Source organism: Leucopleurus acutus, assembly GCF_964270905.1.
Source record: "Leucopleurus acutus genome assembly, chromosome: 3".
Taxonomy (NCBI): domain Eukaryota; kingdom Metazoa; phylum Chordata; class Mammalia; order Artiodactyla; family Delphinidae; genus Leucopleurus; species Leucopleurus acutus.
The window spans coordinates 113946167-113963353 of NC_139145.1; the positions used below are offsets into that span (position 1 = coordinate 113946167).

The following is a 17187-nucleotide window of genomic DNA, read 5'->3' on the forward strand; positions in this document are numbered from 1 at the left end:
TTGGTATATCTGGCAAGGTAGAATTTATGTCAAAATTATTTTTAAGAATAATGGTGGAAATGGTGCAAATGGTGACTTCTTCTTTGACCCATGTGTTTAAAAGTGTGTTGTTTATTTTCCAAATATTTCAGGTTTTCTCTGTTAGATTATTGATTTCTAGTTTAATTCCGTTGTCAGAGGACATACTTTTTATTATTTCAGTCCTTTTAAATTTGAGACTTGGGCCACTTTCTTGGAGTCTATGCCATGTAGTCTTGAAAAGAATGTGTATTTTGTAGTTATTAGGTGTAATATTAGGTTTTTCTTTGTGATCCAATCAGAAAATATTTTATTTCAGTAGATGAGTTTTTATATATTGCTATAATTTTTATTCTTAGCTTTCTTGTATTGTTACATTTATTTTTTATCTTTGATCTTATATTGGTTCTTTTAATATTTAGAACAATGTATAGTTTATTCTAGTGTCATCATTATACTAATATCTTTGTATAATTCTCTAGTCCCTTTTTAGGTTCTGCTATTTGGTTTGCCAGCTTTAAATGTCATCTTCGACTCCCATTTATTACCTATAAGGAAATCAACAACTTATTCAATTTTACCCTTTCTCTTGCCTTTCTCTTTCAGTTTTATTTATTTATTTATTTATTATTATTTTTTACATCTTTATTGGAGTATAATTGCTTTACAATGGTGTGTTAGTTTCTGCTTTATAACAAAGTGAATCAGTTATACATATACATATGTTCCCATATCTCTTCCCTCTTGTGTCTCCCTCCCTCCCACCCTCCCTATCCCACCCCTCTAGGTGGTCACAAAGCACCGAGCTGATCTCCCTGTGCTATGCGGCTGCTTCCCACTAGCTATCTACCTTACGTTTGGTAGTGTATATATGTCCATGCCACTCTCTCACAGCTTACCCTTCCCCCTCCCCATATCCTCAAGTCCATTCTCTAGTAGGTCTGTGTCTTTATTCCTGTCTTACCCCTAGGTTCTTCATGACATTTTTTTTTCTTAAATTCCATATATATGTGTTAGCATACGGTATTTGTCTTTCTCTTTCTGACTTACTTTACTCTGTATGACAGACTCTAGGTCCATCCACCTCATTACAAATAGCTCAGTTTTGTTTCTTTTTATGGCTGAGTAATATTCCATTGTATATATGTGCCACATCTTTATCCATTCATCTGGTGATGGACACGTAGGTTGTTTCCATCTCCGGGCTCTTGTAAATAGAGCTGCAATGAACATTTTGGTACATGACTCTTTTTGAATTATGGTTTTCTCAGGGTATATGCCCAGTAGTGGGATTGCTGCGTCATATGGTAGTTCAATTTGTAGTTTTTTAAGGAACCTCCATACTGTTCTCCATAGTGGCTGTACCAATTCACATTCCCACCAGCAGTGCAAGAGTGTTCCCTTTTCTCCACACCCTCTCCAGCATTTATTGTTTGTAGATTTTTTGATGATGGCCATTCTGACCGGTGTGAGATGATATCTCATTGTAGTTTTGATTTGCATCTCTCTAATGATTAATGATGTTGAGCATTCTTTCATGTGTTTGTTGGCAGTCTGTATATCTTCTTTGGAGAAATGTCTATTTAGGTCTTCTGCCCATTTTTGGATTGGGTTGTTTGTTTTTTTGTTATTGAGCTGCATGAGCTGCTTGTAAATTTTGGAGATTAATCCTTTGTCAGTTGCTTAATTTGCAAATATTTTCTCCCATTCTGAGGGTTGTCTTTTGGTCTTGTTTATGGTTTCCTTTGCTGTGCAAAAGCAAAGCAATCTTGAGAACAAAAAACGGAGCTGGAGGAATCAGGCTCCCTGACTTCAGACTATACTACAAAGCTACAGTAATCAAGACAGTATGGTAGTGGCACAAAAAACAGAAATATAGATCAATGGAACAGGATAGAAAGCCCAGAGATAAACCCATGCACATATGGTCACGTTATCTTTGATAAAGGAGGCAGGAATGTACAGTGGAGAAAGGACAGCCTCTTCAATAAGTGGTGCTGGGAAGGCTGGACAGCTACATGTAAACGAATGAGATTAGATCACTCTGTAACACCATATACAAAAATAAGCTCAAAATGGATTAAAGACCTAAATGTAAGGCCAGACACTATCAAACTCTTAGAGGAAAACATAGGCAGAACACTCTATGACATAAACCACAGTTTTATTTTTAGTTCTATTATTTCTACTTTGTCAGAGCATATAATATATAATGCTGTTCTTCTATCCTTGTCCACAAGTTTGTTTTTGTCAGATCTATAATAATATATTCTGTGCTAACCACTTGTCCATTTCTAAAGTGTTCTCAATTATCTCTTAGTTGGAGGAATTCATTCTTTAATAGATTTCTCAGGATTCTTTGGATTTTTGCCCATATATTAAAACCATTCCTACAATTTTGATAATAGCAAAGCAGTTCAACTGATATAAAATCCTTGTCTCATACTTTCCCTTCCTTGAGTTTCTAGAAAATGTTACCCCACACTATATTTGTTTTGTATGTTGCTGTTGATAAATTTAATGTTACCCTGATCTTCTTTCTTTTTTTTTATACATTTATTTACTTTATTTATTTATTTTTGGCTGTGTTGGGTCTTCATTGCTGCACGCAGGCTTTCTGTAGTTGCGGTGAGCAGGGGCTAATCTTCGTTGCACTGTGTGGGCTTCTCACTGCGGTGGCTTCTTTTGTTGCGGAACACGGGCTCTAGGTGCCTGGGCTTCAGTAGTTGTGACACATGGGCTCAGTAGTTGTGGCTCGCAGGCTCTAGAGTGCAGGCTCAGTAGTTGTGGCACACAGGCTTAGTTGCTCCCCGGCATGTGGGATCTTCCCAGACCAGGTTTCTGGAGGTCTGAAAGATTTTTATTATCACTATTATTATTTAAAATCTAAGACTTTTTTACTAGATATGTCTCAAAAGTGACCAAACTGGGTCAGGTTCCCAGATGCACAGTAGGGTACACTCAGGCCTTTTATTTCAGAGTTTATTTTAATTATAGATTTAAATTGACATTCCATTGTGTTTCTTTTTCAGGGACTCCAATTACAGATATTATTAAACCTTGTTTGCATATCTTTTGCTTCTTTCAATTCCTTTCTGATCATTTTTACTTCTTTTTTCCCCTTATTTTGAATTAATTAGCTTTTCTCTTTTCATTTTCATTCTCTGTATGCTTTCATATACTTCTAGTTATATATAATGGCCCTTCATTTCTGAGATTTTGTTTTTTCTTTCAGTTTCTTCCCCTAGTTTGGTGTCTGAGTTTTTAAATGTTTAATTCATGGTAACTTTTTTTAATATCAGCATTTGCTGATTTAGTTATATTTAATTCATGCTGAAATATTATGTAAATATTTTCTTCTGCTTTGTGACTTTTTTCCCATATGGGAGAATATTTTCATTTGTCAAACTTTTGAATTCTCATTTGCTATTTTTTAAAATTTCTATGGTAATTTTGTTTAGATGCTGAGCTCTTTTTGTCATGTTTATGTATGTTAGCTTTTCCCGGACTCACAATAGCAGGTGATCTGTGGGGGTGGGATTTGGACAGTTTAATTTATTTTTTAGTTCAAGAGCCCCTTCTTATGTTGCTCCAGTGAAGTACAGTTTCTTTAGTAAATGCTGCCACTTTCTTTCTGGTCCACCTTCTTATGATTCTATGATAGATACTATGTCATTATGGGAGGACCATGATCTTTTGCCTCTGCCTCCTTTCCCTTTACCATCCATCTTCCAGAAGACACCTGTTCTCCAACTGCCTCTCTCAGAATTGGCACCTGCCCGGGACTGCCACTCTGATCCTGCACATTTTCCAAGCCACTTCCTTATGACTCCCCGGTAGCCAGTCATCCAGTCCACCAGGTACCAGATCTTTGGTCACTCAGGGTGGGGCCCTCTTTCTGGGTTTATTTAATCAGATATGATCTAAGTCCCTTCCCCTCTTGTATCCTGCACCCTTTTTGGCATGATCCCAGCCTGACTCTTCCCTAGGGTGGGCACTGGCACTGACCCTTCAGGTCTTAGATGGTTATTTCCTCATGTCCATCCAGGTTTAAATATGTTCTCTCTCCTGCTTATGTTGTAGGCTTGGGTGTTGGGTGACTTTACTTTCTTTCCTTTTCAGTACATTTTTTAAGGGAAGCGGGTGGAGAGATTCAAATGTAGATGGCCACCATTATTCTGTGGAAATCTGGAAATTCACATGTTCTTCAGCTTCTGCTCCAGTGTAAGAAAAACAGCACTAGAAACTGGAGATGGAGCATTATAAAAATGGCTTATGAAATAAAGATGGTAGGGAGCACCAACCAGTAGCCCTGCATTCAAAGTCTATTTGTGTAGCCACTGCAGTCAAGTAGATATACATATATATATATTTTTAAGTTAAAGCAAAATGTTTCCTACTGTATAGCACAGGGAATTATACATAATATTTTGTAATAACCTAAACTGGAATATATATATATATATATATATATATATATATATATATATATATATATGACTGAATCACTGTGCTGTATACCTGAAACTAACATGATATTGTAAATCAGCTATACTTCAATTTAAAAAAAAAGGAAAACAATGTTTAAGGAATGATGTTATTTTTTTGATTCCCTACTTTACCCTTGTTGACAAAAGAGCTTCTACGCTATGTCCATAGTTATGTAGTGCTCTGAGGGTTGTTTCAGACATTTTCTGTCTGGCTGCATCACATTCTCGAATGTGACACATCTGTCTAGTTTCTTCTGTTTCCTCCCAGGTTGGTCTGGTGTTTGCTGTCTGGAGGGACATAGAGAAGGAAGAAACCGGCAGTGAGAGAGGAAAGGCATGATGGGCTACCTCTGGAAGACAGCTAAGAGGAGATCACTGCCCACTTTTGGTTTAGTGCAGCTCCTGAGTTCTATAGCTAGAGGCAGACAAAGTGAATCCATCTTTTTCGATTTTCTTTCGGACTGGGTTTTGATTCTTATGTTAGAATCCAAGAATATGTTGTTAATCTCTTCAGCATTGACATTAGTGAAAATCCCCTCAAGACTTTGGCATCTAGTCTTCTCTTTAGTTTCCAATACTGTTGCCAGTTTTCATCTTTTTGTAATTCTTCACAGATATTATAATGGAAATTGGAAAAAAGGCACATTAGGTTCTGCTGATTTGCCCTGATACTAACCCAGAAATTCTACCAATTATTTTTTAGTGATGAATAGGAAAAGATCGTAATAAGGGCATGATTCAGTTATTAATAATATTACATATTTCTCAAGCAGCCTACTTTAAACATTTAATGATTCCTTAATAAAAATGTACATGAAAAATTTCTCTCCTCATATAAAACTCTTACATCAGATCAATTTAAGTTACGTATTTCCTCACCAAATTTAGTCAAAAGTTTATAATTTCCATGGCTAAACACTTTATTCATGGTAATGTTTGCATGTTAAAATGACTTTTGAAGGAGCATGGAATTCACACAAACCCAATGTCACCTTCACCCACATAACAAAGAAAATAAGTCCTGTGGGGAATTTCACTAGTGTAATGGTTGAAAATGTGAAGTCTGTGGTTAGATCTGGTTCAAATCCTGCCTCTTCCCTTTATTACTTGTATGATCTTGGGAAAGTTACTTTACAACTCTTAAGTATCAGTTTCCTCATGGGTAGAATGTAACATTAGTGATGCCCACCTCATAGGCACTTGTGTGAAGACGTACTGAAAGAATATGTATGAGACACTTAGCACAGTGCCTGGAACATAGTAGCAACTCAGTAGCGTGAGGGGAAGATGATAAGGATGATGATGATGATGGTGCTTACAAAAGGTAAACAGGGTGGATGTTACTCTGTGGGTGTTTCTTGAATTTTTTAGTCAGTAATTTTTTTTTTTCAAAATTTCATCTCAGGAAATATTGCCATGGCTACTTCTGTTTCTAAAAATTTGATACTACCTTCCAGGGTGTGTCTTTTTTTATGACAGATGGTCAGCAGCTAGTGGTAAAAGAAGTGCGGAGTATCATAGTACTTCATTTATTTATGGGAAATGTTTTACTGCCCCACCCTTCAACTAGTTGGAAAATGAAAGTCAAAAACTGGAAACTCTATTTATAAATGGACAGTGCTGTGATCTCAGTGTCTGAAACTGTAGACTTTTAGAAAATATTTGTAGCATATTGGAAACTAGTTACTGATCAGTGCATCCTTGCCCCCTTTTTTTTAAAAAACTAACCCAGAAAACGTGAAATTTGGGTAAATTAAAATTGAATACTGAAATGGCATCAGAGACAATTAACTGTGTATCATTTTATGTAAGTCTTTAAGAGAAGAGGATGGAGAAGAATGATCAACTGTTTTGTTAATAGAGGCATTTGAAATGAATGGAGATATTTGTTAATTCAGCCTTAAAAATAAGCTGAACAGGGACTTCCCTGGTGGCGCAGTGGTTAAGAATCCGCCTGCCAATGCAGGGGACACGGGTTCAAGCCCTTGTCCGGGAAGATCCCACATACCGCGGAGCAACTAAGCCTGTGCACCACAACTACTGAGCCTGCGCTCTAGAGCCTGTGAGCCACAACTACTGAGGCTGCATGCCACAACTACTGAAGCCTGTGCGCCTAGAGCCCATGCTCTGCAACAAAGAGAAGCCACCACAATGAGAAGCCCGCGCACCACAACCAAGAGTAGCCCCCACTCGCTGCAACTAGAGAAAACCCATGCGCAGCAACGAAGACCCAATGTAGCCAAAAATAAATAATTTTTAAAAAAAGAAAAAAGAAGCTGAACAAATGGAAACATTATACATTTAAAAAGATACTGAGGCCATGTCTACATTTGACCAAGGAGGCAGTTTAGCATAGTGGTTAGGAGTGGAGAATTCAGGAGTTTGCCTGAGTTCCAAACCCAATTCTGTCACCTGCTCAAACAGGTTATCTTGGAAGTCACTCAACTGCTCTGTGCCAAGGTGTGTCTACATCATAATGTTGAGGATTAAGTGAGATAGTACATGCAAAACATTTGAAATGGTGTGTGGTACGTAATAAATGCTCTCTAAATTCTAGCTACTATTATTCTAACTAGCTTGGCCAAAACAAACACTCCCCCACCCCCACTTATTACTCCAGTTTGGTTGTTATGAACGTGCATGAGACAAGCCCATTTCACTGGTTTAGAGGTAGGTCTCTGCATTAAGTGGTCAATGTGAACATCTTACAGTTCTTTTTTGTTGCATAATTCTTACCACCATGGTTCTTACTGCCATGACCATTAATGTATGCCAGGGCGGGTAGTGAACATTGCAGGAAGGAAGGGTCTCTGAACAGTCCCCTAGGTGCCTACGTTAAAGAAGCTGATTAGAGGGCTCTGCTTCATTCCTATCAGCCTGGAGCCCAGACTTTTGCCCTAATAAAAACACCCATTACCTTGCCATAGTAAAACCAGAGCATTTCATGAACTTGTGTGATTATTGAAAAATCATTTTCCATGAACATCATCAGTCATGATTTAGATATTGACATTTTGCAAGTGGAATCAACAGTCTAATGAAGAGAATATTGCTCATACAGCTAAACTATACCATATGCTTAATCCAAAAAATAGGGGAAATTCATAGATAACAGATTGCAACGTATCTTTTTTATGTGCAGTTCGTGAGTGGACTGTGTGACTTGGCTGTATTTGGCGCTGATACTTTTCTAAAAAGAGACCCTCACATGGAAGAGAATATCGTAATACATCTTGGAAATTAAAGTTATAGCTACACCAGTGTATTTCATAAGGGGAACTCTTGCCAGCAAGAGGGATGGATGGGAATATTAATGTTTCATTTTATCTACATATTATTCTTGTATCTGTATCTAGGTTATAGTCTTGTATCCGTGATTATATTCTTTCCATGTTTACAGAGTCAGGATCCGAATTTTGCAGCAAAAGGTGTTGTCTTTGTTTTTAAGCTATTAGCTTATTTAGCACTTAGTATATAACCCAAGCACTTTATGTATGTTTCCCCATTTAATTCTCATAACAACACTGTATGTAGGTGTTTTTTATCCACCTTCTGCTAGAGAGAAAAACAAGGCTCAAGTTTATATAACCTTGTGGAGTTGAGACGCAGACCCTGAAAGGTTATGCTCTTAAAGACAGCGCAGCGCTGCATGTGAGGGAGTGAGGCCTTTGGAATTGGTGGGGAAAATGACCATAAACTGTTGAAGCAATTGACATTGTCCACTTTCTAGTGCTTCAGTTGTGTGGAAATGAAACTTTGGAACAGTATGATATACAAAAGAATCATGAAATGCCACAATAATTGTAGCATTACCTGTAAATATATAGATACATATAGAAGATAAAAGTTAGCACACTATAGTATAGCAATAATCAATCCCATGAACATTTTATGAGCTTCATGAGGCCACTATTCTACAAGATTGTGATGATCACAAAGTTGATATTGCTGAAAAGTGTTATGAATATAGAAAACACACTTTTTTTCCCTCTAGCTCACTTTGGTACACACACCTTTGAGGAAGAAATTGGATCACCTGCTAAAAGTTCGTGTTCAAGGTACTTATACAGGGACATATAAAGAAAGTGAATGTAGGAAGTTGTCAATAGATTTCTTAAGGTATTTTCTGGCGCACTGACTTCCTTTCAAGAGGAAGTCATTATCGTTGTATATGGACTCATTACATAAGCACCCGAAAAGCTTAGCACCCATCTTTTGCTCTACAGAAAAAAAAAAAATCAAGAATTTAGAACATACAATCAAATATGGTGACCTTATATAACAAGGCTTGAAATTAGCAATCCTCATCCTAAGAAGTGTGTTAGAATCAGCTGCATTTGTGTGTGTGTATGTTTGTTATTGAAGCACAGTTGCTGTGCAGTATTATATAAGTTACAAGTGTATACTATAGTGATTCACAGTTTTTAAAGGTTATACTCCATTTATGGTCATTATAAAATATTGGCTATATATTGTTGTACAATATATCCTTATAGCGTATTTTATACATAATAGTTTGTACCTCTTAGTCCCCTACCCCTGTATTGCCCCTCCCCGCTTCCCTCTCCCCACTGGTAGCTGCTAATTTGTTCTCTGTATCTGTCAGTCCACTCCTTTTTTGTTATATTCACTAGTGTGTTGTATTTTTTTTATTCTTTAATTGAAGTATAGTTGATTTACAATGTTGTGTTAGTTTCTGGTGTACAGCAAAGTGATTCAGTTATATATCTATCTATAGATAGATAGATAGATAGATAGATATTCTTTTTTAGCTTATTTTCCATTATAGGTTATTACAAGATATTGCATGTAGTTCCCTGTGCTATACAGTAGGACCTTATTATTTATCTATTTTATATATAGTAGTTTGTATCTGATAATCCGAAACTCCTAATTGATCCTTTCCTACATATTTCCCCTTTGGTAACCATAAATTTGTTTTCTACAAATGTCTGTGAGTCTGTTTCTGTTTTGTATATAGATTCATTTATATCATTTTTTAGATTCCACAAATAAGTGATATGAGATATTTGTCTTTCTCTGTCTTACTTCACTTAGTATGATAATCTCTAGGTCCATCCATGTTGCTGCAAATGGCACTATCTTTTTTATGTCTGAGTAATATTCTATTGTGAAATATATATATATATATGTGCATATATGCCACATTATATAAATATGATATGTATACTACATCTTCTTTACCCATTCATCCATCAGTGGACATTTAGGTTGCTTCCATGTCTTGGCTATTGTAAATAGTGCTGCTATGAACATTGGACTGCTATCTTTTTGAATCAGAGTTTTCATCTTTTCAGTATATATGCCCAAGAGTGGGATTGCTGGATCATATGGCAACTCTGTTTTTAGTTTTTTAAGGAACCTCCGTACCTTTTTCCATAGTGGCTGCACCAATTTACATTCTAACCAACAGTGTAGGAGGGTTCCCTTTTCTCCACACCCGCTCCAGCATTTATTATTTGTAGACTTTTTAATGATGGCCATTCTGACCAGTGTGATGTGATGCCTCATTGTGGTTTTGATTTGTATTTCTCTGATAACTAGCAAAGTTGAGCATCTTCAATATGCCTATCGGCCATTTGTATGTCTTCTGTGGAGAAATGTTTATTTAGGTCTTGTGCCATTGTTTGATTGGGTTGTTTGGTTTTTTTGTTATTGAATTATATATTTAGTTTGTATATTTTGGAAATTAAGCCCTTATTGGTTGCATCATTTGCAAATAGTTTCTCCCATAATGTAGGTTGTCTTTTCATTTTGCTGATGGTTTCCTTTGCTGTGCAAATGCTTAGAAGTTTGATTAGGTCCCATTTGTTTCTTTTTGTTTTTATTTTTATTGCCTTGAGAGACTGACCTAAGAAAACGTTGGTACGATTTATGTCAGAAAATGTTTTGCCTATATTCTCTTCTAGGAGTTTTATGGTGTCATGTCTTATATTTAAATCTTTAAGCCATTTTGTGTTTATTTTTGTCTGTGATGTGAGGGAGTGTTCTAACTTCATTGATTTACATGCAGCCGTCCAGCTTTCCCAACACCGCTTGCTGAAGTGTTGCATTTTTTAAGATTCCATATAGAAGTGATATCAGTGATATCAGTGATATTTGTGATATGGATATCACAAATATCAGTGATATTTGTCTTTCTCTGTCTGACTCTTTTCACTTAGCATAATACTCTCCAAGTTCATCCATGTTGTTGCAAATGGCAAAATGTCATTCTTTTTTAGGGCTGAATAGTATTCTATTACATATATACACACCACATCTTCTTTATCCATTCATCTGTTGGTGGTTAATTGCTGCTGTCAACATTGGGTGTATGTATCATTTTGAATTAGTATTTTTTTGATATATATCCAGGAATGGAATTGCTGGGTCGTATGGTACTTCTATTTTTAGTTTTTTGAGAAACCTCCGTACTGTTTTCCACAGTGGCTGCACCAATTTACATTCCCCCCAAAAGTGTATGAGGGTTCCCTTTTCTTCACATCCTCACCAACATTCGTTATTTGTGTTCTTTTCGATGATAGCCATTCTGACAGGTGTGAAGTGTTATCTTGTTGTGGTTTTCATTTGCATTTCCTTGATGATTAGTGATGTTGAGTATCTTTTAATGTGCTTGTTGGCCATCTGCATTTCCTCTTTGGACAAATGTCTATTCAGTTCTTCTGCCCATTTTGAAATCCGGAGAATCAGCTGCATTTTTGACAAGGATGCCAGGATAGTTCAATTGGGAAGAAGAATCTTTTCAGTAAATGTTACTGGAATAACTAGATATTCACATGCAAAAGAATGCAGTTGGATTCCTACCTCACAGAATACACAAAAATTAACTTAAAATGGATCATAGACATAAATGTAAGAGCTAAAGGCATAGCAATCTTAGAAGAAAGCATAAGGGTAAATCTCTATGGCTTCACATTAGGCAGGTATTTCTTAGATAAAATACCAAAAGCAACAAAAGAAAAAATAGTTAAGCTGTACTAAACCAAAATTTTAAACTTTTTTTCTGCAAATGATACTATTAAGAAAGCAAAACACAACCCACAGAATCAGAGAAAATATTAACAAATCATGTATCTGATACAGGATTTGCATGCAGAATATATTAAAAATTCTTGCAACTCAATCATAAAAAGACAAATAGCCCACTTATAAAATGAGCAAAGGATCTGAATAGACATTCCTCCAAAGAAGTTATACACATGGTCAATATGCACATGAAAAGGAAAATGTAAATCAAAACCACAATGAGATACCACTTTGTATCAGCTAGGATGGCTATAATAAAAAAGATAGACATCCGTAAGGGTCACTAATAAGAGGATGTGGGGAAATGGGAATACTCATACATAGCTGGTTGGAATGTAAAATTAGCAGGTCCTTAAAAGTTTAAATATAAAGTTACCATAATCATATGGTAACTCCTAGGTATATACCCAAGAGAAATGAAAACAAGTGTCCATACAAAAACTTATATATAAATATTCATAATAGCCAAAAAATGTAGAAACAACTCAAATGTCCATCAAATGAGTAGATAAAGAAAATGTGATACATCCATACAATAACATTCAGCCATATAAAGGAATTAAGTATTGATACATGCTATAAAATAGATACACCTTGAAAACATTATGAATTGTATAGTTTGTAAGTTATATTTCAGTGAAGCTAATTTGACAAAAATCAGCTTGGGTACTTTTATAAATCTTTATGCCTAGGCTGAACGTAGATCAACGAGATCACTCTCTTATGGTGGAACTCAAGCATCAGTATTTTATTTTATTTTATTTTTTGCGGTACGCGGGCCTCTCACTGTTGTGGCGTCTCCCGTTGCGGAGCACAGGCTCCGGACGCGCAGGCTCAGCGGCCATGGCTCACGGGCCTAGCCACTCCGCGGCATGTGGGATCTTCCCAGACCGGGGCACGAACCCGTGTCCCCTGCATCGGCAGGCAGACTCTCAACCACTGTGCCACCAGGGAAGCCCAGCATCAGTATTTTTTAAAGCTCCCCAGGTGATGGTATTGTGTAGCCAAGGTTGAGAATCATTGCTCTAAAATTAGCTCTAATCTAAATGAGTTTCTGATTTAGGAAACTCCAGAAGAGTTCAGATCCAAGGTAAGAAGACTCTAGATTTCCCCATCTTGCTACTCAAAGTGTGGTCTTCAGACCAGCAACATCAGTATCACTTGGGAACCTGTTAAAAATGCAGATTCCTGGGCTCCCCTCACCCCCCCGGGCTCTGTAAATCAGAATCCACAGTTTAATGAGATCCCCAAGTGATCTATATTTTGAGAAGCACTGCTCCAGGTCAGTGGTTCTCAATCTTGGCTGAATGTTGAAATCATCTGGGAGTTCAAAAAAAATATTGATGCCTGGGTTCCACCCTCAGTGATGCTTCTGGTGTGAGGTACAGCATCTGTATTTTAGAGGTTCCTCAGGTGATTCTAATGTGAGACAAAGAGAGAATAACTGATGTAAACATACTATTTGGGGGACATTTAATGGTGAAAAGAAGAAAAGATAGTTAAAAATAAAATTTATGGGCTTCCCTGGTGGCGCAGTGGTTGAGAGTCCGCCTGCCAATGCAGGGGACACGGGTTTGTGCCCCGGTCTGGGAAGATCCCACATGCCGCAGAGCAGCTGGGCCCGTGAGCCATAGCCGCTGAGCCTGCGCATCCGGAGCCTGTGCTCCACAACGGGAGAAGCCACAACAGTGAGAGGCCCGCATACCGCAAAAAAAAATAATAATAATAAAATAAAATTTATTTATTTAGTTTTTGACATAAAGGTAGAGGAACATGCATAAGCAAGTGGAAATTATTGATGACAAAAATTTGCAGAGGTGTGGGAAAGGAACGGGAGTACAGCAACAGTAGGGAAGGTTTGCCCTAAAAAGATACAAGAAAAGAAAAAAAATGATCAAGCATTTTCCCCTCCAGGTACAGGAGTGTGATCTTTTATATGATTATTAAAGACTACTCAAATTTAAGGACATTTAATTTATTTGTTTGTTTGTTTATTTATGGCTGCGTTGGGTCTTCATTGCTGCACACGGGCTTTCTCTAGTTGTGGCGAGCGGGAGCTAATCTTTGTTGCGGTGCACAGACTTCTCATTGCAGTGGCTTCGCTTGTGGAGCACGGGCAGGCAGGCTTCAGTAGTTGCAGCACATGTGCTCAGTAGTTGTGGCACACAGGCTTAGTTGCTTCGCGGCATGTGGGATCTTCCCGGACCAGGGCTCGAACCCGTGTCCCCTGCATTGACAGGCGGATTCTCAACCACTGTGCCACCAGGGAAGCCCCTGTGAGTTCTTAAGGGAAGACTGTTTTTAAACTGCACTGGAAAATATGTGGCTACTTCTGAACTTACCTTTCTTTTAATATATATATAAAAAAAGAGTGTTTATTAATCCAGTGGTAGATATTCCTTCCCAATAACCAGAGTACCAGTGTCCCAATATCGGTGTCCAGTTTCTCAGTTCTGGGGAAATTGAATTCCTACAGACGGTGGGAGCTGAGTTGAGTTGGGGGTGTTCTTCCTGGGTGTGTCATTTGGGCCTGAAGGATTCCCCTCACCAACAATGGGCCTCACCTTGTAATGACCAGTGCCTCTCTACCCGTAACTGGTCTTTGCAGAATCACTTTAAATACTCTAAAGTATTCCCTAGGCAAAGTTATGAAGCTTTGCAGAGCGGGTCTTTGCGATCTCTAATTTCATCCCGCACCCTCCCCATCCCTCCCACCAGCCTTATTCTGCACATGTTGTTCTCCAGGTGACTTGGGTCCACTTCTCTGTTCCAGCATCACTATACTATGCCCTTGTCTCCACTGAAATTCGCCACGTGGAGTTGATGTGTGTAGTGTGTGTGCGCGTTTAAGTGCTTTAGTGAGTCTCTGCTAACTTGGTGCGTAACTATTAAAGGAAACCCACAGTCTCTTCTCCCTTCTTTCCTTCTCCCTCTTCTTCTTCCTCCTCATCTCCCTTTTCTCCCTCCCTCCCTTCTCCCTAACATCTCCCTCTCTTTCCTCTTATTCCTTCCATCTCAGGCACTGAGGCTCTGAACCCTTTACCAAAATGAAAAGAAGTGACTTAAGTGGTGAGACATGAGAACCCAGTGACCCTAAAACCATTACTGTTTTTGCTAAACGCAAGCCTGATCTTAAACATACAGGGAAATTTCTACACTCCTGAGAGGGAAATTACATGATCAGTTATTATCAGTATGAGATAGCACATACGTGGGTAGCAAGCAATTAAATTCCAAAAATCAACTAATGCATTTAAATACTGCAGAACTACCTTGTAGTTCTGGATAGTTTTCCTGTCTTTAAACTCCCCAACTCTGTAAAATATCTGAGTTTTCTCTTTGTTATACTTTTTAATGTCTTTATGGAAGCATAGAAATTTTTACAAGTTCTATACTTTAAAAAAGCTTAAAATTTTCCTGATTACAGTAATAATGCATGCTAGTTGTATAAAGCACTGTAGAAAATAAAAGTCTTTTGTAGTTCACCCCACCCATCCCCCTATCCCAGCTAACAGTTGGGTGTATATTTTTCCATATTTCCATTATTACCATCTTCCCTTCCCACGTATGTATGCCTCTTTGAAAAAAATTCACCTGGAAATATTTCTAAAATCCATCACTTTCCAAAGGACCAGTTCCAGGGAATTGGTACATGACCTTGTCTAGGGATTTTAATAACTTTTAACATTTTGATGGGGAGTAACCCAAGATTTATGATACTTCATTCAGTTCCCTTAAATGTACATTTGGTTTTCTTGATTTATTTAATAACTTGGAGTCCCTAGGGTGTTTGGTTATTGTTTTAATCACTTGTCTTCTATTGTATTTCCTTGGCATATATCTCCAACCACATCCTTGTCAAAATATTCTGATTCGTACATTTTAAATAGTAGCATCACAGCGTACTTAGGAAGGTTGGTTGGCTTTTGTTTTTTTCATCATGATTTGTATCATGATGATTCTGCCTGTGATGATTTTTTCCCAGCAAATAATTCGTCACTGGGATTACTCACAACCTTTAGTGTTCAAAATTCATCTCATCTTATTACGTTCCCTTATTTTGCAATATCTGTGGCTCTTCTGAATAATGAAAAAATGAAATAAATGAATAATATACAGATAAACTTTCTTTAAAAGTTATTAGAAAAATATGTTTTATTTAACCATGCCTAATACTTTGGGGGTATTCCAGTGAGCTCTGCTTTTAAAGATGAGAAATTTGGGGGCTCCTCCTTCTTTCTTGCCTTTTTTTGGATTGAATGAATTTTGTTTTGTTCTTCCGTGGTCCAGAAAAGTCCTATCTTTGTTGTTAAGTTACCTTAAAATTTTAACATGCAAATTTTTACTTAGCTAAATCTAAATTTTTTTTTTTTTTTTGGTGGTACGCGGGCCTCTCACTGCCGTGGCCTCTCCCGTTGCGGAGCACAGGCTCCGGACGCGCAGGCTCAGCGGCCATGGCTCACGGGCCCAGCCGCTCCGCGGCACGTGGGATCCTCCCGGACCAGGGCACGAACCCGCGTCCCCTGCATCGGCAGGCGGACTCTCAACCACTGCGCCACCAGGGAAGCCCCTAAATCTAAATTTAATGAACAGCTTTACCCTCTTCCAAACAATACAAAGACTTTAAAATGCTTTCATTCTGATTTCCCCTTCTGACTTACTTGCTCTTTTTATCATCCAGGTTTTAGCTCTGTTTGCTTGTTCTTAACCCTACAAATTAGACACCATCATCATCATTCTGTTAAGATTTTCTCACATTCACCATTTTCTTTGCTCATCATCCCTACTTGCATTCAGAGCTTCCAGGATCAAACCCTAGTTCCTGTCATTTTGGACTGGTTGACAGTCTCATGGTATACAGGTAGTTAGTTAAATGCCTCAGGAAGAAAATGAGGAATCCAGGGAAATATTGCCCCCCGACCCGCACAGTGCTGCCCCCAGGCCTAGAGGCATCCCTGCATATTTCCCTCTCACTGTCTAGTTAGTGGGTTTTATGGAATAGAGAGGAAAAAGGAAATCTTTTAGAATTCTAAAGTTAAACATATTCACTTTAAAGGACTGTCACTTATTCTGAGATTGTATTCATCCTACCTTTTGTTGCTATTAAAATTACCTTTATTTTATGGTAATGGTAGTTGAAAGTTTTTTGGTTTTGTCTTTAATTCATGAATTTTGTTTTAACATTTCCTTACTTGGCAAATACAACGCTGCCAATCACAACCCAGATTGTTTGAAAATTTATGGGTCCTTGAAATCCCAAGCCACTGCTCTAGACAACTAGCTGTGCATTTGGGGTGTGGACATTGAACCACCTGAAAACACGTCCTCTTATTTCCAGGGGCCTTATTGGTTATTCACATGTGGACAAATCCTATGGTGTTAATGGTACTTTGCAACCTTTTATTGGATTATCAAGTAGTCAGTCCAACGATTGAAGTTATATCTAACACCTTCTTCCATAAGGCTGAGTCTATACTAGCAAAATGACACGGGTGCCTCATGCACACCCGGCATACATCTGGTGGTGTTTATGCTCCCAATTTTTAAAAAACACCCACTACCCATTGTTTGGCCAGTAACTTACCATGGGCCTTTCTCATTTGTCACATGAGGGCGTTGGACTAACTGA

General features: G+C 37.8%; 1 protein-coding gene across 2 annotated transcripts in view; it reads left to right on the forward strand.

The window, feature by feature from the left end:
• ARSB (arylsulfatase B) overlaps positions 1 to 17187 on the forward strand; it is a 176465-nt gene that overhangs the window by 90515 nt on the left and 68763 nt on the right. The window lies entirely within an intron of this gene.